This window comes from Cervus elaphus, chromosome 12 (genome assembly GCF_910594005.1).
Source record: "Cervus elaphus chromosome 12, mCerEla1.1, whole genome shotgun sequence".
Taxonomy (NCBI): Eukaryota; Metazoa; Chordata; class Mammalia; order Artiodactyla; family Cervidae; genus Cervus; species Cervus elaphus.
In genome coordinates, this window is record NC_057826.1 from 21,375,788 (window position 1) to 21,401,256 (window position 25,469).

General features: G+C 43.3%; 1 protein-coding gene across 2 annotated transcripts in view; it reads right to left on the bottom strand.

The window, feature by feature from the left end:
- Positions 1 to 25,469, bottom strand: part of GALNT16 (polypeptide N-acetylgalactosaminyltransferase 16) — a 95,531-nt gene that overhangs the window by 36,348 nt on the left and 33,714 nt on the right. The gene's annotated exons all lie outside the window — the stretch shown is intronic.

Here is a 25,469-nt window from a genome sequence, read left to right on the forward strand (position 1 = left end):
ATTTCTTCTTGACTGCTAAATTTAGGAAACAAACAGCCAACGAGAAGTTTTAAAATAAGAAAGGAAAATATTTTCCATGTCATTTTCATCAAAAACAGTTCAACCCAAATCTCCAAGTCTTGTAAATTTTCTTTTAAAACATACACGTATCCCTAAATTTTAGATTTAAACAACTCTAACTCCTTTTGAATAACTGCTGCCCAATTTCCTTTTATGACCAGTAAAACAGGTACCTGCTGGGTTTGCCTTTCACTAAATTCACTGGAACTGCAAATAAAAAGACTCTGGTCCTTTTTAATGGATGACTCCTGACTTTTTTTTTTTTTTCTTCCCTGAGGCTGCTTTAAACCCCAACCACCTGGTGAACAAAATATAATTCCCAACCACTCCCGACTGCCCTGGGAACAAAAATCTCATCTGATGCTGTGTCTCACATTAAAAGACTGCCATTCATTAGGAGAGCTGGGAAACAGTGCATGAGTCACCATCTCTGAGAACACGGTCTCGGGTTCCACCTCTCCCAAATGAAAAGGCGGGTCCCCTGAGTGTCTCCGCATGCTGCTGGGTTCTGGGGAAGCAGCCAACTCCGTTTGGACTGCCAGTGCTCCTGCTCAACCAGACAGGATGCCGAGGGCGGCACCAGGCTGGCAATCTCAGCTTGGGCACAGGGGAAACTTGCCTGGGTTACTGAGGGCCTGCCCCAGACGTGTCCTCATCTTCCCTTCCAAATTGCATGTATACTAAGTCGTGTCCGACTCTGTGTGACCCTGTGGACTGTAGCCTGCCAGGTTCCTCTGTCCACAGGATTCTCCAGGCAAGAATACTGGAGTGGGTTGCCATTTCCTTATCTAGAGGATCTTCCTGACCCAGGGATCAACCCCGTGTCTCTTACATTTCTTGCATTCTCAGGCGAGTTCTTTACACTAGGGCTACCTAGGATGTCCTTTTCAAAAGTAGTCATTTATTATAGTTACCAGCCTGGGCTTCGAAATCTGATGGCCCTGGGATAGAGTGCTAAGTGCTTACTGTTCTCTGGCCTTGGAAAGTCACCTAGCCTTTCTGAGCCTGCTTCTTTATCTGGAAAAGGGATTACGGTGAGGATTAAAGGAGATAATGTAGATAATGGGTTTAGCATAGTAACTGGCACATAAATTATATATTAATTATCATTAGCTCGCCTGCCTTTTTAGCAGTGGCTCTCAACCCTGGTCGAACATTAGAATCATCTGGGAAGATTTTTAACATCCTGACATCTAGGTCCTACCAAAGACTAACTACATCAGAGTCTCTGGAGGTGAGTGGCAAGCATCAGGGGTTCTTAAGGCTCTCCAGATGTTCCAATGCACCACCAAGGCTGAGCTGCTGCTTCCAGCGGATGCAGGGAGGTGAGCAACTACTAGTCACAAGCTACTGAAATCACAGGACCAAGAGTCAGGAGGGACCTAAGCCACCTCCCCTGACCTCCTCCCAGGAGCAGCACTGTGAGTCTGGTTTTCTGGCCTCTATTTGTACTGACCCAGAGTTTCACCATCAGCAGAACCAAATGCAGCTCAGCTAGAGCCTCCAAGGTTACCCTAAAAATGCCACCTTGTAACACTTATGCTTCCAGGCCTGGGAGGTTCTAGTTCAATTATATACCAAGAAGCCCAAGGTAGGAGCTGCCTGGGAAGCCCAACTTGAACTTCCAGTTAGATTTCCCACCATGACCTGACTTCTCCAGGGTGCTGATAACTGCAGAGCTTTATGACAACAGTGGTCTCACCAAGAAAGAGAGTGGGGGCACAGTCCCCATTCCCAATTAGGGTCCTCTATTCAAGGCTGGGACAGGGCACCAGGTCCACTGTTCCAGACCACCTCTGCTCAGATCCCGGAAGATGCTAGTCCCAATCAAGCTCTCTGGGTCTCATTTCCCACTCTCTGCTCAGCCCAGAGGCCATCTAGGGATGCAGGGACTCTGAGGGTGGTCCATGCTAGCAATGTGTGGTGTGATAGCTCAGTTTCCACCTGCTTATCAGCTTACCCAGCTTGAGTAGAGCATTCCTGGGTCTGTAAGGGGTACCAGAACTCTGACTGACCCTTCCAGCCAAAACTGCTGCAGACTATGAGGAAAGATTAGGCCTCTTCTAATCTGAGCTGATACTGTCTCCTCACTGAGGGTCTACAATGACCTGGATGCTATATTCAAGTAGTCTTGCCAAATAGGTGTTTTTTTAATCCTTATTTTATAGAGGTGGAAACTGAAGCCCAGAGAGGTAAAATAACCAGCCCAGGGTCACACAGCTTCTGAGTGGCTGGGCTGGGACTAGAATTGAGGCCGTTTGGCTGCAAAGCCTAAGGACAAAGCTTCCTCAGTGTGCCTTCAGACTACTCTGGGGCCAGATGAGCTTAGCACCCGCCTTCCGACTCTGAGTCTCTCAGCTCCCAAGCAAGCTGGCCTTCAGTGCCGGGACCACAAACAGGCCCTGACAAGCGCAGGCTAGAGGCGGCCTCCCTCCTGGACTCAGGGTTCAGAGCATCAGTTCATGGCTCTAATGGGGACCTGCCCAGTGCTGTCATCTCTTGGCCTGACATGAGGATGGAAACATTTCTTTGCTTAGGGCTAGAAAGAACACGGAAAAAATGAGAAGTAGAAGAGCTTGTATTACTCAGACCTAAATAGCACATAACCAGATTTCCTCAGGTCAGCACAGGCTCTCCTTGGTCTTTCCAGCCAGGGACACCCTCAGGGTCTTGATGGACTTCAGCTGCAGTCACAGTTCAAGGGGGACAAAGCTGATTTCCAGTCAGGTTCTTGTCTGCTGGCTTGTATCCATCCTCCAAACAACATTGCCACGCTCTGTGGCTGAGAGCAAGGAAGCCAGCAAAAAGAACTTCTATGACGGCTCTCAGGGCTCCCCAGGCCCAACACATCCCCTCCCCGCCAACATGCGGTGCAGGTCCCCACCTCGTTCTGCTCTAGTAACGCAAGTGTACTATAAACGCAAGTGTACTATGTCACACTGCCGGTGTTTTATACCCAGAATCTATTGAACCTGAACTTGTCAGATATTAATTGGAAAAAAAAAAGCAATAATGGGTCACGTAACGGGGCTTCCCTGGTGGCTCAGGTGATAAAGAATCTGCCTGCAATGCAGGAGACTCAGGTTCCATCCCTGGGTTGGGAGGTTCCCTGGAGAAGGAATTGGCAACCCACTGCAGTATTCTTGCCTGGGAAATCGCATGGACAGAGGAGCCTGGTGGGCTACAGTTCATGCAGTCACAAATAGAACACATCGAGTATGACGATTTTGAGGGTGACAATAGCCTCCGCTGAGATTGGGACCGGCTGGGCCAGGATCAAATTCTATACATTAGCACCTCAGCAAGACCTCGATCACGGGCTGGGCACCTCAGTTTGAGACACTTTTCAGCACAGAGAGCCAAATTAGAATAGTGGCTGAGGCAGTACATTATTGGCATTGTGGGTCAAGTTCAGAAATATATTACCTGTTGTTCATGACTAATGTGATTAAACAATTAGGTTAGACCCATCAAAAGGAGAAAGCAGGACAGAGACAGACTTTTAAAATCAGGTTAAACAAAAAGAAAAAGGAGGCAGGGAAGGGGATCTGGAAAAAGCAGCCTGCCTCCTGGGTGACTTTCTTCAAGGGCCACTGCAGGGGTGGGTACAACTTGTCCCTTCAGCAGGACCATGCCCCAGGACTGGCCCTCCCCTGCAGCCCAGCATTTTATCTAAGTACAATATACTAAATGGCTGTAAAATCTGGAAACAGGGGTAATAGTAATATTTTTTAATGAATAGAGACATTTTGATGACTTCTGGGATATGCTGAAGATGCAGTTTTATTCAGTGAGAAATCAGAGACACAGATCATCTGATCACAGATGCATGTGTTGGGATCCAGGGCAATGTGGTCTTATGCACCGTATTCATTGCAGTTCTGCACAGTGCACCAAACCATATATTGTTAATGAGCAACAATGAACAACCATTTCATGCAATCTAAATAAGCCACTTACTATATATGCTCATCCATGTTTTCCTAGATGTCCACCCTGTGGCTAAACAGAATCTTAAAGAGAAAATGTAGCTCGTTCTTGAAAAAGCTTCAGTGATATTAAGATACAAATTTTCCCTGACTTAATCTACACACTCAGGGCAATCTGACTAAACAGCAAATAACTGTGCTGGGGATAGGGGGGGCAGTAAGGATTCAGCTAGGAGAGTTTAAACATGAGTGAACAAGCAGTGAAAATCTGAAACAAATGAAAGACAGAGAAATAGACCTACCAGATACTAAGACATATCAAAGACTGTAGATTTTGTATGGCAAGATACTACTGGCATAATACCAAACAGATCAGTAAAAGAAAATGGAGAGATCAGAAATAGATTCAAGTAAATATGAAGGGTTGTCATAAGATACAGTTGCATTTCGAATGGCAGGGGGAAGGGGAAGGATGCACTATTCAGTGAATGAAGTTAGCAATGTGACTAGACAAGACAGAAACAAAGAAAGCTGAATGCATTTCCGAAACCAAAATTAATTCTAGGTGGCTCAAAAATTTTTAATTTAAAAAAGAAACTGAGAAGTATAAAGAGAAAATTGCTTACTTTTTATTCTATTTTTTGGCAATCTGGAACATAAAATTCAAATGTTATTTTTAAAACTACATAAAGACTTTTAAAACTAGAAATACCAGAGAGTCAAGATACAAATATCATACGGGGAAAAAAGTATATTAGTCAAGTATATGCCAAACAAAGAACTAACTTCTTTAATATACAAAGAGCTCTTATGAATCAAAGAGCCAACAATTCACAAGAAATGTAGACACACTACAAACTACACGTGGTGGAGAGGGTGTAGAAAAAAGGGAACACTCCCACACTGTTGGTGGAAATGTAAGTTGGTGCAGTCACTATGGAGAACAGTATGGAGTGACTGAGTGAGTGACAGTCTCTCAGGAGGTCTCTCAAAAAAACTAAAAATAAAACTATTAATACCATATGACCCAGCAATCCCACTCCTGGGCATATATCCAGATAAAACTATAACTCAAAAAGATACATGCACCACTATGTTCATAGCACCACTATTCACAATAGCCAAGACATGGAAACAACCTAAATATCCATCAGCAGATGAATGAATAAAGATGTGGCACATATACACAACGGAATATTATTCAGACATAAAAAAGAATGAAATAACACGATTTGCAGCAACATGGATAGACCTAGAGATTATCATACTAAGTCAGAAAGAGAAAGACAAATACCATATGATATCACCTATATGTGGAATGTAATATATGACACAAATTAATCTATCTACGAAACAGAAACAGACACACAGATGTAGAAAACAGACTGTGGTTGCCAAGCTGGGCTGAGTCGGGGAGGGATGAACTAAGAGTTTGGGGTTAGTAGATGCAAACTATTACATAGAATGGGTGCACAACAAGAGCTGACTCATTGGAAAAGACCCTGAGGCTGGAAAAGACTGAAGGCAAAAGGAGAAGGGGGTGGCAGAGGATGAGATGGTTGGATGGCATCACCGACTCAATGGACAAGAATTTGAGCAAACTCTGGAAGACACTGAATGCCAGGGGAACCTGGCCTGCTGCAGTCCATGTGGGCACAAAGAGTCAGACATGACTTAGCGACTAAACAACAACAGACATAAAAGGTGTCAACAAGTAGTTTGTAGAAATATGACATACAGATAATCAACAATAAATAACAGATGTTCAATGTCACTGATTATTAAATAAATACAAGTTAAAACAAGATAAAACTTATTGCTAATTTAGTAAGTCAGTTCAGTCACTCAGTCGTGTCTGACTCTTTGTGACCCCACAGCCTGCTTCCCTGTCCATCACCAACTCCTGAAGCTTGCTCAAACTCGTGTCCACCGCATCGGTGATGCCATCCATCCATCTCATCCTCTGTCATCCCCTTCTCCTCCTGCCCTCAATCTTTCTCAGCATCAGGGTCTTTTCCAATGAGTCAGCTCCTCACATCAGGTGGCCAAAGTATCGGAGTTTCAGCTTCAACATCAGTCCTTCCAAAGAACACCCAGGACTGATCTCCTTTAGGATGGACTGGTTGGATCTTCTTGCAGTCCAAGGGACTCTCAAGAGTCTTCTCCAACACCATAGTTCAAAAGCATCAGTTCTTTGGCACTCAGCTTTCTTTATAGTCCAACTCTCACAACCATATATGACTACTGGAAAAACCATAGCTTTGACTAGACAGACCTTAGTCAGTATGGTAATGTCTCTGCTTTTTAATATGCTGTCTAGGTTGGTCATAGCTTTTCTTCCAAGGAGCAAGCATCTTTTAATTTCATGGCTGCAGTCACCATCTGCAGTGATTTTGGAGCCCCCCAAAATAAAGTCTCTCACTGTTTCTATTGTTTCCCCACCTATTTGCCATGAAGTGATGGGACCAGATGCCATGATCTTAGTTTTTTGAGTGTTGAGTTTTAAGTCAGCTTTTTCACTCTCCTCTTTCACTTTCATCAAAAGGCTCTTTAGTTCTTCCCCTTGCATTGCAAGGTGAATTCTTAACCACCGGACTACCAGGGAAGTTCCAACACCAGCATTTTAAATGCTATTAATGCCATTTGACTCAGTAGAAGTTTCAAATTTATATAAACATATACCTGATTTTCCTGAGACAGTCCCAGTATATTTCCTGAGTGTACTCTCAGGATCCCCTCTGATTTAGAATTTGTCTTAGTTTATGTGACAGATTATATGATCACCTTACATTTCTAGATATTAACTCTATAATTAAACTCACATGAGTATTTGAAATGTACAAGTACCTTAATTACAGTAGCATTTATTTAAAATACTGGAAACAATTTAAATGCCCATCAGTAGAGGACTGATTAAATTACAGTTTATTCTTACCATAGAATTCTAAACAAATGTTAGGAGGAATAAGTTATGTATGAATATTGTGATTCATTTTGTATAATGAGTTCATAAATATATGCATATATAAATGCATAGATTTATTTGCAAAAAAATATAGTAGAGTGTCAGGCTTCCCTCATAGCTCAGTTGGTAAAGAATCTGCCTGCAATACAGGAGACTTAGGTTCGATTCCTGGATCAGGAAGATCCCCGGAGAAGGAAATGGCAACCCACTCCAGTATTCTCACCTGGAAAATCCCATCGACAGAGGAGCCTGGTAGGCTACAGACCATGGGATGGCAAGGGTTGGACACAACTTAGAGATTAAACCACCACCATGGTAGGGTGCTAAATAGTGGTCATTCCAGCAAGTGGCACTTCCAAGAGTAGGCTGGAAAACTAAGGAATTTTACCTTTTCCTTTATACAAATAAATACAAAAGTATTTATTCTTTTACAATAAAATTAATTTTAACAGCCAGATGAACCTTAATTCTCTACCTAAAAGAGGTGAGCTAATTACTGTCACCATCAACATAAACATCTTCAGAGTGAATTTCAGAATAAATAAATTGATGAAAAGTAAGCCTTAAGGGCTGACTCATTGGAAAAGACCCTGATGCTGGGAGGGATTGGGAGCAGGAGGAGAAGGGGACGACAGAGGATGAGATGGCTGGATGGCATCACCGACCTGATGGACATGGGTTTGAATAAACTCTGGGAGTTGGTGATGGACAGGGAGGCCTGGCATGCTGCAATTCATGGGATCGCAGAGTCGGACACGACTGAGCGACTGAACTGAACTGAACTGAACTGAAGCCTTTCCTCAGCTGTAACAATTTGGGGGCAGAAGTTTCAGATGGAGAGGAGGGAAGGGAAGTTTAACGGAGGGAGAAAAAGTAATTTTCCTCTATCCTTCTGAGTTCTTAGCTGAGACCCTTGATACAAAAGAAAGATGAAGGATTCTGGGACCCAATTCCAAGGTGTAGGGGGTTTTCCCCAAACCACCAGTGAGCAATTCTTGGATACCAGCTGGGTGTCCTACCATTCAACTCAATCCTGACAGCATCTACCTAGAGGTGGTATCAGATTCCACAGGTTGAGGGCTCAGTCCCACAAGACTGCCTTCCACTTCAGACACAATTGCAAGCCCAGACTGTTACTTGTGCTTCTGACCTACTGGCTAAAAACCATAAGTTCCTACAATCCCCTCACTGGGTTCAGTTAATTTGCTACAGCAGCTCACCGAATTCATTAGATTACCAGTTTATTACAAAGGATATTGAAGGAAACAAATCAATAGCCAGATGGAGACAGTACAAAAGGTGAGGGACGGGTGGCTGTTGCAGGTGAATGCAACATTCAGATGATGCTTGAGACCCAGCTTGATTTCTCCCCAAAGTGAGACTCTAACAACTAAAAATGGGATGTGGGGAAAACGCTAAGAAGCCAAACACTGGTCAAGGCCATTAACCTCAACTGTACTCGAGGAACCAATCCCGGAAGTACACTCTGAAGAGACTGGTCCTCAGGCTCATTTCCTTTTTGTTCATTTTGTCCATTTTATGCCTTTTTTAGTCTTTCAAAGGGCTTCCCAGATGGCTCAGCGGTAAAGAATCTGTCTACAATACAAGAGACGTGGGTTCGATCCCTGGTTTGGGCAGATTCCCACATACCATGGGGCAACTAAGCCCATGCACCACAACTACTGAGGCCAAGCTCTAGAGCCCATTCTCCACAACAAAAGCCAACAAATGAGAAGCCCATGCACTGCAACTCGAGAGAATACCCTGCTTGGCCACAACTAGAGAAAGCCCATGGGCAGCAATGAAGACCCAGCACAGACATTAAAAAAAAAAAAAAGTGTCTGGTGTTGAGTGCTTAACTTAGTAACTTGGTTGAAAGGGGTGGGCAGGCCAAGGAGGGCTGTGAAGAGCTGTCGGTCGAGTTTCCCAGGCTAGCTCACAAGCCATTCTGCAGAGCCTGGGTTAACCTCTGAGTACAGCACTTCCCACAGCTGCAGAAAGAAGGTGATGATACATATCACCCAGAAGTATCAAGTGTGTTAAATACAGTCATCACATCTGGGCCACGGGGGGCCCTCACTAAATGATTGTATAAAGGAGGGGGGTTGAGCAAGATGGACCCTGAGGCATCTTCCACCTTGAACATTAAATGAACTATAACTATATCCATTCACCTCATCATTCTTCAAGACATATTTACTGCCGATTGTAGAGAACCTTTAAAGAGCCAAGAGCATTTTCTTATGTGACCTTGATACACAGTAGGTGCTCAGGGGGTGTTTGTCACATGAGGAAGGTGTATACTGTGTCCCAGAGACCCCAGTTCCATGGGAGCTGGAAGAATGATCAGGAACTCTGATTGAGTGTCACCAAAATTGTCCTTGCTCCTTCTGGGGCCTTGAGTTTGGACAGGAGGTAAGAATATAAAGGCTATCTAGAATGGAGAAGCTGCAGGAAGCAAGGTAACCTGAGACCACCACTGGTAACTTCTGCCAAGTGCATGAACTAGGCAGACGGACCTAGTTTGGATCCAAGAGGAACAGAAATGTGTGTTTTATTGTGGTTTGAGAGTCATTTGTGGAAAACGACATTATGGTGGGTTTATGACGGATAGTGCTTTTCTTCCTTGACTAATATCTTTGACTCGTATTAAATTGTTTTTAAGTCTCCTGAAAGTTATTAAATTAGCACCCTTTTGGAAAACAGTCCAGCAGTACATTTCTAGTGCTATATCTTTTGGCACATGGCCTTTCTATTTTATTCTGTCCATTATCTTCCCCTAGTCATGGCAGGGTACCAAATGGGCTCCAAACCTCCCATATATTCAGAATATTTAAATTTAACCTTTGGAAGAAGGGAGTGATGTATAAATATGCCTTCTCATCTCATATTCCTATTTTAATCATATAATTGCATGCGTGTGTGCTAAGTCGCTCCAGTCATGTCCAATTCTTTGTGACCCTAGGACTGTAACCCGTCAGGCTCTTTTGTCCATGGGATTCTCCAGGCAAGAATACTAAAGTGGGTTGCCATGAGCTTGTCCAGGGTACCTTCCCAGCCCAGGGATCGAACCTGTGTCTCTTATGTCCCCTGCACTGGCAGGCAGGTTCTTTACCACTAATGCCACCTGGGAAGCCCCAATCATATTATTAATTATAGACAAATACTGGCATAAAGATGTTCATGACAGTCATTTATAAGAATGAAGTTTGAATATAAACCAAATTTTCAGGGGAAACACTGTCAATTATGTTCTATTAACTAAAAAGAGTATTTGGTAACCATTTATAATAACTGTCGTAGGCTGTGGGGAAATAAATATGTTCTTATGTGTTAACAGAGGGCATATAAACTGGTACAATCTTCTAGAGGTAAACTTACTAGTATGTATCAAAAATCTGAAAAAAAATGTGTATGTATGATTCAATTTTAGAAATCCATCCTAAGGAAATGATTAAGGAAGGATTCCATTTATAATAGCAAAATTGTGGAGGAAAATCCCATAAATTTCCAGTAATAGGGAATTGGTTCAATAAATTTTGGTATACCCCTTCAATAAAACACATTGCAATTATCTTAAAAATTGTAGAAATGTATTTTTGTGACACGGAAAGATGTTCACCATACACGGTTATGTGAAAAAAGCAGGCCACAAATTAATATGTACATTGATTCCATTTTTGTTTATCTAGATGTTCTAATTTGTCTTAATGAATAATTATTACCTGTGAAATCAAGAAAAAATACCATTAGCAGTATTAGCTATGAAAGCTGTATAGCAGCACAGAAAATTACTTGCACAATAATGGGAGGAAAGAGCAGGATAAAAATTGTATATTCTGTGATTGCAGTTATGTAAAAATTATGGAGCTTGACAAGAAAGGCATATTGAAAAATAAAAACAGCTATTTGTTAGGATGGGGAGATTATGGGTGATTTTCCATCCTTTTGGTTAATACTATGTTTATGTAATTTTTCTTTTTCAACTGGAGAAAAAAAACTTTGAGACTTTTTCCTCTAGCCTCTCCCCTGCTTGGAATGGTTATCTTTAGGGAACGCAAGGCTGCTTACTAAAAATAATGCCTTAGAATGGGCCTAGCTCTTTGCAGCTTCCCTTACTTCTGCTGGGTGAAGTCTGTCATGGTGAGTCCTTTTTTAACCCTGTACATCTCTCCCCTACTGCTTCTCAGACCTCACCCCTGACTCCAAGCACCCAGATGCTACTGAGCTAACCAGCCTGTTTTGGCTTATCTTAGACCCCATGGATCAAACCTGCCAGCTCTGAACCTTAATGTCTCAGGGTCTTGCAGGGGCACAATGACCAGCTAACATACACCACTGAAAATGAATGGACATGTTTAACAACTCCTAAAACACGATGCTTGCATACACAGCTCTCCAGAGTGCATTCCTTTGGGGAAAACAACTTGGCAAACGTATTGAAAGCCTTTAAAACATTTTCAACCTTTGGTCCAACAATTCTGATCCTAGGGTGACATAAAACAATAAGTATATGAAGATATGGGTACACAGATATACCGCTCAGTATATTTCATACTAGTAAAACATTGGAAATAATCTAAATGTCCAACAATGGGAGCTTGGGTTAGATAAATCACAACATGTGATAAGTTGCCATGTAAGAGACAGGTTGCCAAGACCAATAAAAACACATTTATATAAAAAATGGTTCATTTTTATCTAAAATTCCAATTTACCTGGCTATCTTACATTTTTATTTCCTAAATCTAGCCACCCTAACACATTCATATAGTAGAATACTATGTATCCATTAAAACATGTAATTTTTAGAGCGGTGGCTTTCAAATTGTGTTTCTTCTTTCCCCATGCTTTAACTAGAACATCTCATCTTTTATTTATTTTATATTTTAGCCTTCTGTATAAGATTTGGTTTGAAAATAAGGGTTCTGTTACCAAAAGGAGGTTTAGAAAACTATTTAACAATGGGAGATGGTGGTTTAAAATAATAAGTAGAAAAATTCATGTTAAAAATCAGTATGATTCTAGGTTTGCATATGTATTCATGCTCACTCGTGTCAGACTCTTTGCAACTCCAGTGACTATAGCCCACTAGGCTCCTCTGTCCATGGGATTTTCCAGGCAAGAATACTGGAGTGGGTTGCCATTTCCTTCTCCAGGGGATTTCTTCTCGACCCAGGGATCAAACCTGCGTCTCCTACATTGGCAGGCGGATCCTTCGAGCCATCTGGCAAACCCAGGTTTGCATATACACAGGCACTTATGTGAAGAGCGAGGATGAGAGAGCGTGAGAGAAAGATCCAGACACTCTGGAAAAATCCTTAAAAAAAAAAGTTATTATCTCTGGCTGTTTGGATTATAGGTGATCTTTAGATTTCTAGAAGATTTTTTCAGTTTTCTATGATGAGCTAAATGCATTCATTTTGAAAAAATTGCTATTAGAAATATCTATCCTCTCAGATGACGTACGTATGTTACATTATTAAGCCTCTGTATCTGTGATTCTTTAATTTTGGAGTCATGAACTCTGGGAGCTAATGAAATCTCTCTGTCCTAGTCTTAGAAGGTCTCACAGAAAATCCCACATACAACCCCCCACTCCATCTTTCCTTGTTAAGAATCCCTCCTTTAGACTCTAGATCGCCATTGCTTTACTCTGCTTCCTCACAAAGCTACTTTGTCCCTGTGGCAGTTGTTCTTCAACTTTCTGGGGCAGTGGTCTCATACCTGCTCTGAGATCCTACTTGAAGCTGTGAAAAAAAAAGCACACATGGACCCAAATGCCGCCGCCGCAGGCAGTTTCTGAGGCTCACAAGCTCCCCGAGGTCCATTCTCAGACTCCAGGTCAGAACCTCTGGTGTAATCTCAAGCTTCTGGCACTCACTGGAGCCCTGACTTGGCTAATTCCCTTTAAGGCCAAACTGGTTAAATATAGACTTTGAAAAAAGGGACAGAGCCAGGGATAGAATGTAGCTCAGCACTCCCAGGGCACCGTCACACAGCAAGCACCGCTAAAGCGCTGTGTGTGTGAGTGTGTGTGTGTATGTGAGAGAGAGCGATGTAGAAGAGTTTCTTGCATCCTGGGTGCTGCCGGAAAACATTAGAGTTGAGGGAATTCCTTGGACAGGAAGAAGAACCAGAAGGGAGATCCAGAGTTGGTACCTCTTGCTTTGTATGATCTGTGACCCTGGCATGGATGAAAGGGGCAGGAAGAGGGTGTGGGAGCAGAGTACAAAGTATTGTGTCAACTCCAAGTTTGCCGCCCACTCCTTTTAATAGCTCTTAAGCAGCTATTTAAATAACATGAACCAATCTCTTTTATGGCCCTGAAAACCAAGCAGGGGGGTGCGGGAGCAGGGGGCAATTGACAAGGTCGGGGGAGAGGGCTGGGAGCCTGGGAGGACAGCCCCATGAAGGGCAGGGTAATTTGGCAAGAGCTATTGGAATGTTGAACGTGCAAACCCTCCTATCTAGAAACTCTACATCTTGGCATCTCTTTAAAAAAAAAAAGAAAAAGACAACTTAACCTACCTATCCAAGGAGGCAAGGACAGGGTATTGTTTTGAAGCACAGCACCCACACAGTTATCTCTGATCCATTATACATTTTAAACAAAAACATAATCACCAAACGCTATTAACGTGATATGAATTTATGTTTCTTTTCCAAGGGAACAACACAACACTATTCTGCACAGGGAAAGTTCCAAGCTCAGATTAAAGTTGCCTCATTTTTTCCCCTCATCTCTATGTACTTACAGGATCACAAGACCAGTAAGTGCCTACAACAGTCCTATACTGCGGCAGGCACGGGCTTGGAAACTCACATGAGACTAACACAGATGTCCTTCCAGTGGGAGCACCAGGTGCTTTTTCTCTTTGCTTTTATCTTGACAAAAAGGTCTTAAAGTTCATTTGAAAGAATAAACATCTGAAAAGAGCCTGACCTCTCTAGAATAGACCACTCTCCACATCCACACCCCCAAAAGAAGACAAACAACAATGGAACAGATCTGCCTTGCCAGTTATTAAAACTAACACTAAAGCCACTATAATCAAAGCAATATGGTACTGGCTGAGGAGAAGACAAGCAGATCAGTGGAACAGAATATAATCTAGAAATAATATATATGAGAGCTGAGTATATGACATACCAGCATTCTAATTCAGTGAGGAAGATAGTTTGGCATAAATAGTGTTGACACAACTGGCTACTCACATGGAAGAAGACAAAATTAAGTCCTCACTTCAACACAGATACTACAATTAATTCCAGCTGACTTTTAAATATAAATATTTAAAAAACACTAAAAACATTATAATAAAATTAGAATAACTGAACATTGAGGATGATTCTTTTGGAAGGCAGGAAGCCTTCCCTGAGTCATTAAGGTTAAAGTAAATAGATTGGCTTTTATAAAAATTAAGAATTTTCCTATGGCAGAGATACTATTAAGTTCAGAAGACAAATAATATCCTATGATTTAATAACTCACTATTTATTCCACACTTAACAGACGAAAGTTATTCTCTGAAAATATGAAAAAGACAACCCAAATAATAACTAAGCAAAAGATATGGACAACTCATCAAAGAGGAAATACAAATTGCCAATGAACATATGAAACAACTGATAGGGAGAAAATAAAAATAAAACAACATGCCATTTTCATCTATCAGATGGGCAAAAATCAAAAAGAATAATAACATCCAGACCTGATAACTGGATGCAGGAAACACAACTAGCAGAAGTGTTCATGTCTACCACATGGTGGAAAATAATTTGGCAAGGTGTGTTTAAATTTAAAATATATAAAACTTTTACCGGTGATCCCAGTTTGGGAACTTCATGCAACAGAAATAAAAGTATGAGTGTGGAAAAAAAAAAGTATGAATGTGTAAAGTCCTACGTATAAGAGTATTTATTATAGCATTGTGTATACTGGCAAAGATTTAAAACACCCTAAATGCCTATTAGTGGGGGATGGGTAAACTTCTGTTAAGGCCACTCCAAAGAAGAGGTAGATCTAAGCACACTGTCCTGAAGAAATGGTCCCAAAATTTTACAGGGAAAAGCAAGTTGAGGAATCACATATAAGGTAAGATTCCAATTTCTGTGTAAAGAGAGAGCAAGGGAGAGAAAGCTTGCTATATAAGTGTGTATGCATTTCTATGACCATAGAGAAAAGAATAGGAAATTCCATGTAGGCTCAGGGAGATGGGATTGGAGTGGGGTGGGGAGAAAGGACAGGAAGAGAGAATTTTAACTTTTTCTTTAGATAGCTCTGTATCATTGAACTTGCTAAAACAGGCGTATGTTGCTTTCGTGACTTTTAAAAATCAATAATCCTTTCTAAAGAAGAAATAATATGGGCTTCAATTCTTGATTCTGCCCCTCATGAGCTGTCTGACCTGACATTCTTGCTGTAGAATAGGCAGAGTTCCTGACTCTCCTCAGGCTCCCGGGAGGATTAAATGAAGTCATGTGAGCAAATTGCTGCCCTAGAGACCAACAGAGGAAAACAAGGCCCAGCAAACACAGGTACTTCATCTGAGGCTATGAATGAGGGAGTGGAAATAGGGCTGTCAGAGTTCCCCAGTTCTCAGGTGGGAGCCCCTTCCCCCAGGGAAGCCACTGGGGGAAGCCGCTCTTGTTCTACTGGAGGCTCTACCAAGCTCCGGGGGCTTCCCCAGTGGCCCAGTGATAAACAATCCGCCTGCCAATGCAGGAGACTTAAAAAGTCAATCCCTGCGTTGGGAAGATCCTCTGGAGAAGGAAATGGCAACCCACTCCAATATGCTTGCCTGGAAAATCCCATGGACAGAGGTTACAGTCCATGGGGTCACAAAGAGTTGAACGTGACTGAGCACGCGCGCGCGCGCGCGCGCACGCACACGCACGCACACACACGCACACACACACACACACACACACACACACACACACCAAGCTCCAGTCCTCGCACACACACACACACACACACACACACACACACACACACACACACACACACACACACACACACACACACACACACCAAGCTCCAGTCCTTCCTGCATCCTCCAGTTGGACCAAGGTTGGGGCACAGCCCTAAAACCAAGCACTGGTAATTGGCTTTCTCAGGGTTGAGCCTCCCAATGCCCTCGGCCTCTGCCACCGAGAAGTCACTCCTTCCTTCCCCTGTCTGGGAAAGACACCCCAGAGTCTCCACAGAGTACCAGCCACCTCCTCCGCTTCCAGCTCTCACCACCCACCAAGAGCCTAGTCCTCAGCCCTCCCCGCATGGGCGCCAAACGGACACCCAGGACTTCAGAAGCCAGTGAAACCCAGGAGATGGCATCTGAAGGTAGCCCACCCCACCTCCCTCCAGCCCCACAGTGGATGCTCTGAACAGTCCACAGGTGGTCCACGACCATCCCCCACATCCACACGCCAAGCTTCTCCTTCAGACTTCAAACAGCACCCTGGACTCTAAGTGGGCAAAGGCAAGAACAGTTTTCTGAGAGACCAGAGAATGTCACTTCGATTCCTAGTGACTCCAGAGACAGCAAAGGGGAGAATGGCTTTACTCTAGTCCGAGTTTCCATCTGAGTCTATACGTTTGTACGAGTACATGGGTGCATATGTCTGTGTACCAGTTTTCCAGGTGGCTCAGTGGGAAAGAATCCACCTGCCAAAACAGGAGATGTGGGCTTGATTCCTGGGTTGGGAAGATCGCCTAGAGAAGGAAACGGCAATCCTCTCCAGTATTCTTTCCTGGAGAAGCCCATGGATAGAGGAGCCTGGCAGGCTACAGTGGTGGTGATGGTGGTGGTTTAGTCGCTAAGCTGTGCCCGGCTCGTGTGACCCCATGGACTGTAGCCTGCCAGGCTCCTCTGTCCATGGGATTCTCCAGGCAAGGATACTGGAGTGGGTTGCCATTTCCTTCTCCAGGGAATCTTCCCAACCGAGGAATCGAAGCCAGGTCTCCTGCATTGCAGGCAGATTCTTTACTGACTAAGCTACAAGGGAAGCCCAGGCTACAGTGGATGGGGTTGCAAAGAGTCAGACACAGCTGAGCGGGAGTCGTTGTACCCAGGTATTCTGCTGGGTGGCACAGATGTCCTTATGTATATACATGGGCTCAAGCTTTTGTGAGGATGTGGGCATGTTTGCGTGCATCAGGACTTACATGTATGTGTATGTGCACACGCAAGCATGCTTGCTTATGTGTTGCACATACGTGTCTACTTTAAATAGAAAAGCTCTTTAAGAAGGTGAAGGGGTTCACCCCAAAAGTCAGAGATTTGCTTATTTTGGCATGGACATTTTTTTGTGCATAAATTTCTGAACCATTTGTGACACATGGCTGCACCCTAACTTCCCTCCCTGAAGTTTGCACACCACATATGTGCTGAAAGCTACCACCTGGGTCTTCATCCCTTCATTTTGCTTCTGGGGCTGCCTGAATTCTTTCATCAACCAAGAACTCCTCCAACAGACCCTGAAACACAGCCACCTTGGTGTCTTAGGGACAGAATCCAGGGGAGGCCCTTCTGGCACCATCCTCTGCCACCTCCACCCCCAACCTGACAGCCACACCAAGAAGCTGAAGGTTCTCGGCAGCCAGCCCAGGGCAGAGTGAGGCACAGTGCCTGGAGACAAGGGAAGAAAGGAAAGAAGAATGGAAGGAGGGGTGTACTTGCTCTAGGACTAGTTGGGGGGGAAGGGAAAATCTGCCCATCTGCCCTCATTCTCAGAGCCCACGTCTATGAAGCAAAGAGGGAGGTGTATGCCTATCAAAGGAGGGCTCGTGAACCTCAAGAATATGAGGTAGTCCAGCCAAGGCTACACAAAGATATGAAATAATCATAGAGCATCTTCCTTTCGTTCAAAGATTTGGGAGCTAGGACATTATTTTTCTATTATACAGGATGTAGGCACAAACTTCTCACGCATCTGTAAATGAAGCAGGAGACTCCCACAGCTCTGTGGGCCTCAGGTATTGCCCCAGATCCCCAGAGGGATGTATCCCTTCTCAGAAAGGTGACAGGTTCTGGGGACAAGCCCCGGGAGCCCTGCAGGGGTGCATTCTAGGATGTCAGTGGTGAGGGGAGTAAGTGGCAGGGCTGCGAGCTCTGGCAGGGCCTCCAAGGACCTGACCCAAAAGTATTCAATACGAATTTTTTTTTAGAGGCTCTTTGTAGGGTTCTGGGAGGCAGCCAGCCTGCAGCTGAGTCCCTGATCCTCATGGTGGACACTTTGGATAACTTCACCCAGCCTCAACCTCTGTACCTGCAGAATGGGGACAATGACAGAATCTGCTGCATGATGGCTTAATGAGAATTCACTGAGATAATTCCTGCAAAGCACAGTGCCTGCCACTTCCCGGATCCCAGCCTGTCAGCTCAAGCCTTTGCTGCAAGAGTGTCACGGTTCAACTTCTCTCTCTGCGCTCCCAGCATCCCTCACTCCCTCACAGGCGTTGGTCCCCAGGCACTCCCAGCATGCAAATCTCTGGCTCAGAGCCAGTTTCCGGGAACCTAAGAGTCTAGGCGAGATCCCTTCGGGAGCCAGAGAAGATGGAACAAACAAGAGGACCAAGCCCTGAGCCCTGGCCCTCCAAAGTTTAAGGGTCAGGGAGGAGGAAGGCCCAGCACAGAGAGGGGAGGGAATGGCCTGCGGAGTGTGGTCTCGCCGAAGCCGGGTGACAAGGTAGAGAGAGTGACTGACAGCGTCAAAAGCAGCTGACAGGAAAGAAGGATGCGGACTGGGAATTAACGATGGGATCCAGTCACATGCGGGGCTTCCCTGGTAGCTCAGACGGTAAAGAATCTGCCTACAATGCAGGATACCGGGTCCAGTCCCTGGGTTGGGAAGATCCCCTGGAGAAGGGAATGGCAACCCGCTCCAGCTTTTGTGCCCAGAGAATCCTACGGACAGAGGAACCTGGAGGGGCTACAGTCCATGGGGTCCCAGAAAGGAACCTGATGCCACTGAGCAACTAGCAGATGAGGTCCTCGGTGACCTTGACAAGAGCGCTTCAGAGGAATAGTAGGAACAAAAACCTGATTGAAGTGGGTCAAGAAAGAATGGAAGCACAGACAACTCTTTCCAGTTTTGTTATTTCAGTGGTAGCACAGAAACAGCATGCTGCTTCCCCAGGGCCACGGCACACACTGAAATGGGTCCCTGAGGGGGACACCCGCCCTGTCCACCTCGGTCTCGACCTCGCGCAGAAGTCCTGCATGCTTCGTCCAGATTTTCTGGTTGTTCCCCAAGGGAAGGCGGCTCCAACACCTCATAGCTGGAAGCAGTAATGCAAGGCCTTGGCCAGACACTCCTAGGTGATGTGGAGAGCGGAGTCTCAGGGTGTCTGAGGACACAAGATGTAGCTCTCATCCCCGGGCCTACCTCTGCAGGACAAAAGCTTCCAGCCCTTCTCTGGCATACCCCCTGCCGCAGTCCAGCGCCACAGAAGATACCCAATAAAGCCTGTACCAGATCTTCCCACTGGGCCCCCAGATTTAGTTTATTAAATTAAATCTTCCACCACAAAGACCACTTACTCACAACAGCTGTTGCCATGGCAACCAAGCAGCCAGCCTGCTGTTCAAGCTAACAGTTACAAGCCTCCTGCCGGCTACTTGGCTGGGTGAACCCAGGGGAAGATACCCCAAAAGTGTCTGAGAGGCTGCAGCATGGTAGGGGGACATGGGAAGTGGGAGAGGGGGACGCAAAGGGGTTTATGAGGTGCCGAACTCAGTGCTTTTATAATTTTTCCTTGAGCTCAGTCGCTTCAGTTGTGTCTGGCTCTTTGTGACCCGACACTTTGTGACCCTATGGACTTTGTCCATGGCGCCTCTGTCCCTAGGATTCTTTAGGCAAGAATCCTGGAGTGGGTTGCTACGCCCTCCTCCAGAGGATCTTCCTGACCCAGGGATCAAACCTGTGTCTCCTGCATTGCAGGTAGATTCTTTGCCCACTGAGCCACCTGGGAAGCCCTATAATTCTTCACCAACAGGCTGAGGCTGGGGGAGCTGTAAATAACTTGTGTCAGCGGGGTCCCCAGCTTTCTCATGATGTAGCCGTTTCTCCAGTAATACCTGCTACACCCTCCACTCTCTTTCTGAAAGCTCAAGGAGGGAGGGGCCCTCCAGGGGCCGAGAGGGGATCACACAGAGCCAGGAGAAAATCCCGCAAAGGAAGGTCAGGGCACTGAGCCTGGGACAACCTCGCCCTGAACAGAGTGTGCTCGTGGGCCCCAAGGTTGTTCTTGAGATGTTGGAACCCCTGGGTCCTCCTGACTGGTCCCAAGAGAAGCTGTTTGAACCAGTCCTGAATGTCTTTTTCTTTTAAACCTATCAAATATATTATTTTTTTTAAATATTTATTTATTTATTTTACTTTTGGTTGCTTTGAATCTTAGTTGCAGCATTTGGAATCTTCCTTGCAGCCCATGAGCTTAGTTGCCCTGCAGCATGTGTAATCTCAGTTCCCCAAACAGGGATTAGTCCCGGGCATCTTTAACCTGAAGTATAGTATGGTGACCAGGAACTTTGCAGTATACAGATAGGAGTTCAAGCCTCAGCTCCTTTACTTGCTACCTGTTTAACATTAGGCAAATTACTTAACCTCTCTGAATCTCGGGTTTTTCAGCTGTAAAATGTGAGCATAGTACCAAGGTCACCAAATTATTTCCAGAGTTAATTGAGGTTGAGCTCCTAAAGTATGCAACACACAAGTGCCTGGCACACAGCAATCTCATGGTAAGTGAGGAGTACTGTGTTTATTACTGCTATTGTTATCATCATCAATGATAATTATGTTGATTAACAGACCTAGAATACTGAAGACATAATTGAGAGACTTAAAAGAACTGAGAATAATAAAAGCAAATCCCAGCACAGTATATACATCAGGTATCATTTTTATTTAAAAAAAAATGTTAACAATGGAAAATAGTATGGAGGTTCCTCAAAAAACTTAAGAGTTGCCATAAGATCCAGAAATCCCACTCCCACCCAGACAAACTATAATTTGAAAAGATACTCGCATCCCTACATACACAGCAGTACTATGACAATAGCCAAGACAAGAAAACAATTTAAAGGTCCACTGACAGACGAATGGGAAAAAATGATGTGAGATATATATACACATACATGGGCTTCCCTGGTAGCTCAGCTGATAAAGAAGCCACATGCAATGCAGGAGACCCGGTTGCAATGCGGGAGACCCCGGTTCAATTCCTGGGTCAGGAAGATCCCCTGGAGAAGGGATAGGCTACCCAATCCATTATTCTTGGGCTTTTCCCTGGTGGCTCCGACAGGAAAGAATCTGCCTGCAATGTGGGATACTTGGGTTCTATCCCTGGGATGGGAAGGTCCCCTGGAAGAGGGCATGGCAACTCACTCTAGTTTTCTTTTTTTTTTTTTTAATTTATTTATTTATTTTAACTGGAGGCTAATTACTTTATAATATTGTAGTGGTTTTTGTCATACATTGACATGAATCAGCCATGGGTGTACATGTGTTCCCCATCCTCAACCCCCCTCCCACCTCCCACCCCATCCCATCCCTCAGGGTCATCCCAGTGCACCAGCCCTGAGCACCCTGTCTCATATATCGAACCTGGACTGGCGATCTGTTTCACATAAGATAATATACATGTTTCAATGCTATTCTCTCAAATCATCCCACCCTCGCCTTCTCCCACAGAGTCCAAAAGACTGTTCTTTACATCTGTGTCTCTTTTGCTGTCTCACATATAGGGTCATCATTACCATCTTTCTAAGTTCCATATATATGTGTTAGTATACTGTATTGGTGTTTTTCTTTCTGACTTACTTCACTCTGTATAATAGGCTCCAGTTTCATCCACCTCATTAGAACAGATTCAAATGCATTCTTTTTAATGGCTGAGTAATATTCCATTGTGTATATGTACCATAGCTTTCTTATCCATTCATCTGCTGATGGGCATCTAGGTTGCTTCCATGTCCTGGCTGTTATAAACAGTGCTGCAATGAGCATTGGGGTACACGTATCTCTTTCAATTCTGGTTTCCTCAGTGTGTATGCCCAGCAGTGAGATTGCTGGGTCGTATGGCAGTTCTATTTCCAGTTTTTTAAGGAATCTCCACACTGTTCTCCATAGTGACTGTACTAGTTTGCATTCCCACCAACAGCATAAGAGGGTTCCCTTTTCTCCACACCCTCTCCAGCATTTATTGCTTGTAGACTTTTTCATAGCAGCCATCCTGACTGGCATGTAATGGTACCTCATTGTGGTTTTGATTTGCATTTCTCTGATAATGAGTGATGTTGAGCATCTTTTGATGTGTTTGCTAGCCATCTGTATGTCTTCTTTGGAGAAATGTCTGTTTAGTTCTTTGGTCCATTTTTTTATTGGGTTGCTTCCTTTTTCTGGAATTGAGCTGCAGAAGCTGCTTGTATATTTTTGAGGTTAATTCTTTGTCAGTTGCTTCGTTTGCTATTATTTTCTCCCATTCTGAAGACTGTCTTTTCACCTTATAGTTTCCTTCGTTGTGCAAAAGCTTTTAAGTTTAATTAGGTCCCATTTGTTTATTTTTGCTTTTATTTCCATTACTCTCCACTCCAGAATACTTGCCTGGAGAGTCCCCATGGACAGAAGAGGCTGGTGGGCTACCATCCACGGAGTCGCAAAGAGTCGGACACAACTAAGTGACTAAGCACAACACAGCATATACACGTATATAAAATATACATGTGTATAATGGAATATTGCTCAACCATTAAAAAGAAGGAAATAATGCTATTTGCAGCAACATGAATGGACCTAAAGATTATCATACTAAGCGAAAGATAACACATGATATCACTTATCTGTGGAATCTAAAATATAACATAAATGAACATATCTATGAAACAAAAGGAGAATCGGGGTCTCCTGCATTGCAGGTGGATTCTTTACCAACTGAGCTATCAGGGAAGCACACTCACAGATATAAAAACAAAGACTTGTGGTTGCCAAGGGTGAAGCAGAGGGATAGATTAGGACCTTGGTATTAGCAGATGTAAGCTATTATATATAGAATGGATAAACAACAAGGTCCTACTGTATAGCACAGAGAACTATATTCAATACCCTGTGATAAACATAGGGGAAAAGAATATGAGAAAGAATATATATATATGTATAACTGAGTCGCTTTACTGCACAGAAATTAAACACAGCATTGTAAATCAACTATACTTCAATAATTTTTTTTTAAATGGTAACTGGATATCTTCAGGTGATGGCACTATGTTTTCTTTTTTCTTTGATTTTTGTCTTTTCAAGTTTCCTGAACAGAACAGGTATTACTTCTGTATTAGAAAAAAATGTTTTTTTAAAAGGTTAGAGATAAACATTAAAAATGAGCTACAGTCTAAAAACCATTGAAGAATATACTTTAAATGAATGAATTATACAATGTGTGAGTTATATTTCAAAGAACTGTTGCCCCCAAAATGCCTTAAACACGATACAAGGTAGGCAGGAAATAACTCATTCAAAACTTCTTAACAAAAAACGTATAAACTAAAGCAAAACAAGAAGGACAAGAAAGAAAGAAAATGGGGCAAGAGCTGACAAGCAACTATTAGGTAAAAGTTTAAAAACTGGGTAACATGCTGTTGGTGAGGCAATGGGGTTGAAATACTTGCATAGATTGCTGGTAGTTGTGAAATGGTACAACTATCAAACAGGACAATCAGTGAAAATTACAAATGCCACAAATGTAATACACTGTCTGGCCCAGCAATTCAGTTTCAGAAATCTATAGACATTCTGTGTAAGTGAGAAATGATGGACATACAAGTTTATAGGCCATGGCATTGTCTTTGAAAGTAAAAAACTGGAAACTGCCCAAATGTCTACCAGTAGGTGGCTGTTTGTCTAAGCTGTGGTATGGCCATACAATAGAATAGTATGAAGCTATAAAAATAAAGATACAAGAATAAGGAAACTATATTCTGATATGAAAAGATTTTGAAGCTATATTATTAAGTTAAAACCACCAAAGTACAAAATAGTATTATAGTAAACATGCTACCATTTATGTAAAACGTAGGCAAAGACTACATATTCCTAATTTCTTACATATGCATTCTGGAAATATGAAAATAACATAAATAGGAAATGAAAAATGAAACAGAAAAATGAAAAAATATGAAAATAACAGAAGCTGGAGGGCACAGCTGAGCAGATGGGGAATAGAACTTTCCAGAATGAAATGTTTCACTGCATATCTTTTCAAACTCTTTGACCTTAGAATCTTATGAATACTTAACTTATTAAAATTGAGTAAAACTTCATATGCTTAAAGGAAGAAGTTAAAGAAGGCAATGACGTTTTCTGGGAGAGGTCTAGATGAAACAATGGTGGTAGATGTTAACACTAAATGTTGAAGCTGATTGATGGGTCTGTGGCAGTTCACTGTGTGTTTGAGAATTTTTCACAGTGAATTATCAGAAATGTAAAAGATAGTCATAATAACCAAATGCTGGAAACAATCTAAATGTTTCTTAGCTAGTAAATAGGTAAACAAAATGTGGTCTATCCATACAATGGAATACTAATCATTAGCAAAATGCAACAATCAACTGATAAGCAAATTGCAAACTGGATGAACCTCAAAAACATCACCCAAAGGGAAAGAAGCCAGACACATGACCATATGTAGTATGTGTATACTACATGTGTATAGTATAGTATATATATTGTATAGTATAAAGTATGATTCCATTTCTACGAAATGTCCCAAAAGGGCAAATCCATAGAGACAGAGAGCAGATGAGTGGTTGCCTGGGGCTGGGAGTGAGAAGGAAAAAGTGAAAGTGAAAGTCGCCCAGTTATGCCCCGACTCTTTGCGATCCCATGGAATAGTCCATGGAATTCTCCAGGCCAGAATACTGGAGTGGGCAGCTGTTCCCTTCTCCAGGGGATCTTCCCAACTCAGGGACCAAACTCAGCAGATTCTTCACCAGCTAAGCCACAAGGGAACTCCAGTATTCTTGGGCTTCCCTTGGGGCCCAGTTGGTAGAGTCTGCCTTCAATGAGGGGGACCTGGGTTCGATCCCTGGGTTTGGAAGATCCCCTGAAGAAGGGAAAGGCCACCCACTCTAGTATTCTGGCCTGGAGAATTCCATGGATTATACAGTCCATTGGGGTTGCAAAGAGTGGGAAAGGGAAATGACTGCAAATGGGCAGAAGGGATCTTTCTGTGATAATAGAGATATTCTAAACTTGATTGTGGTGATCTGTGCAACTCTATACATTTAGGGAAAGTCATTGAATGAATTTCATGGTGTGTAAATTATACCTCACTTAAGTGACTTTAAAAAGTGAAGGGATTGGGGCTACTAAGGGGTGGTAGTGGTTAGAAGCAAGGGTCCTGGCATTCGACTCACTGGGTTAAAATATCAGCTCTCCCAGTTCATCTGGGCAAGCTATCTCCTTCCAATGTCCCAGTTATGTCCCATAGAGTGGATCTGTAGTAACTAATGCTT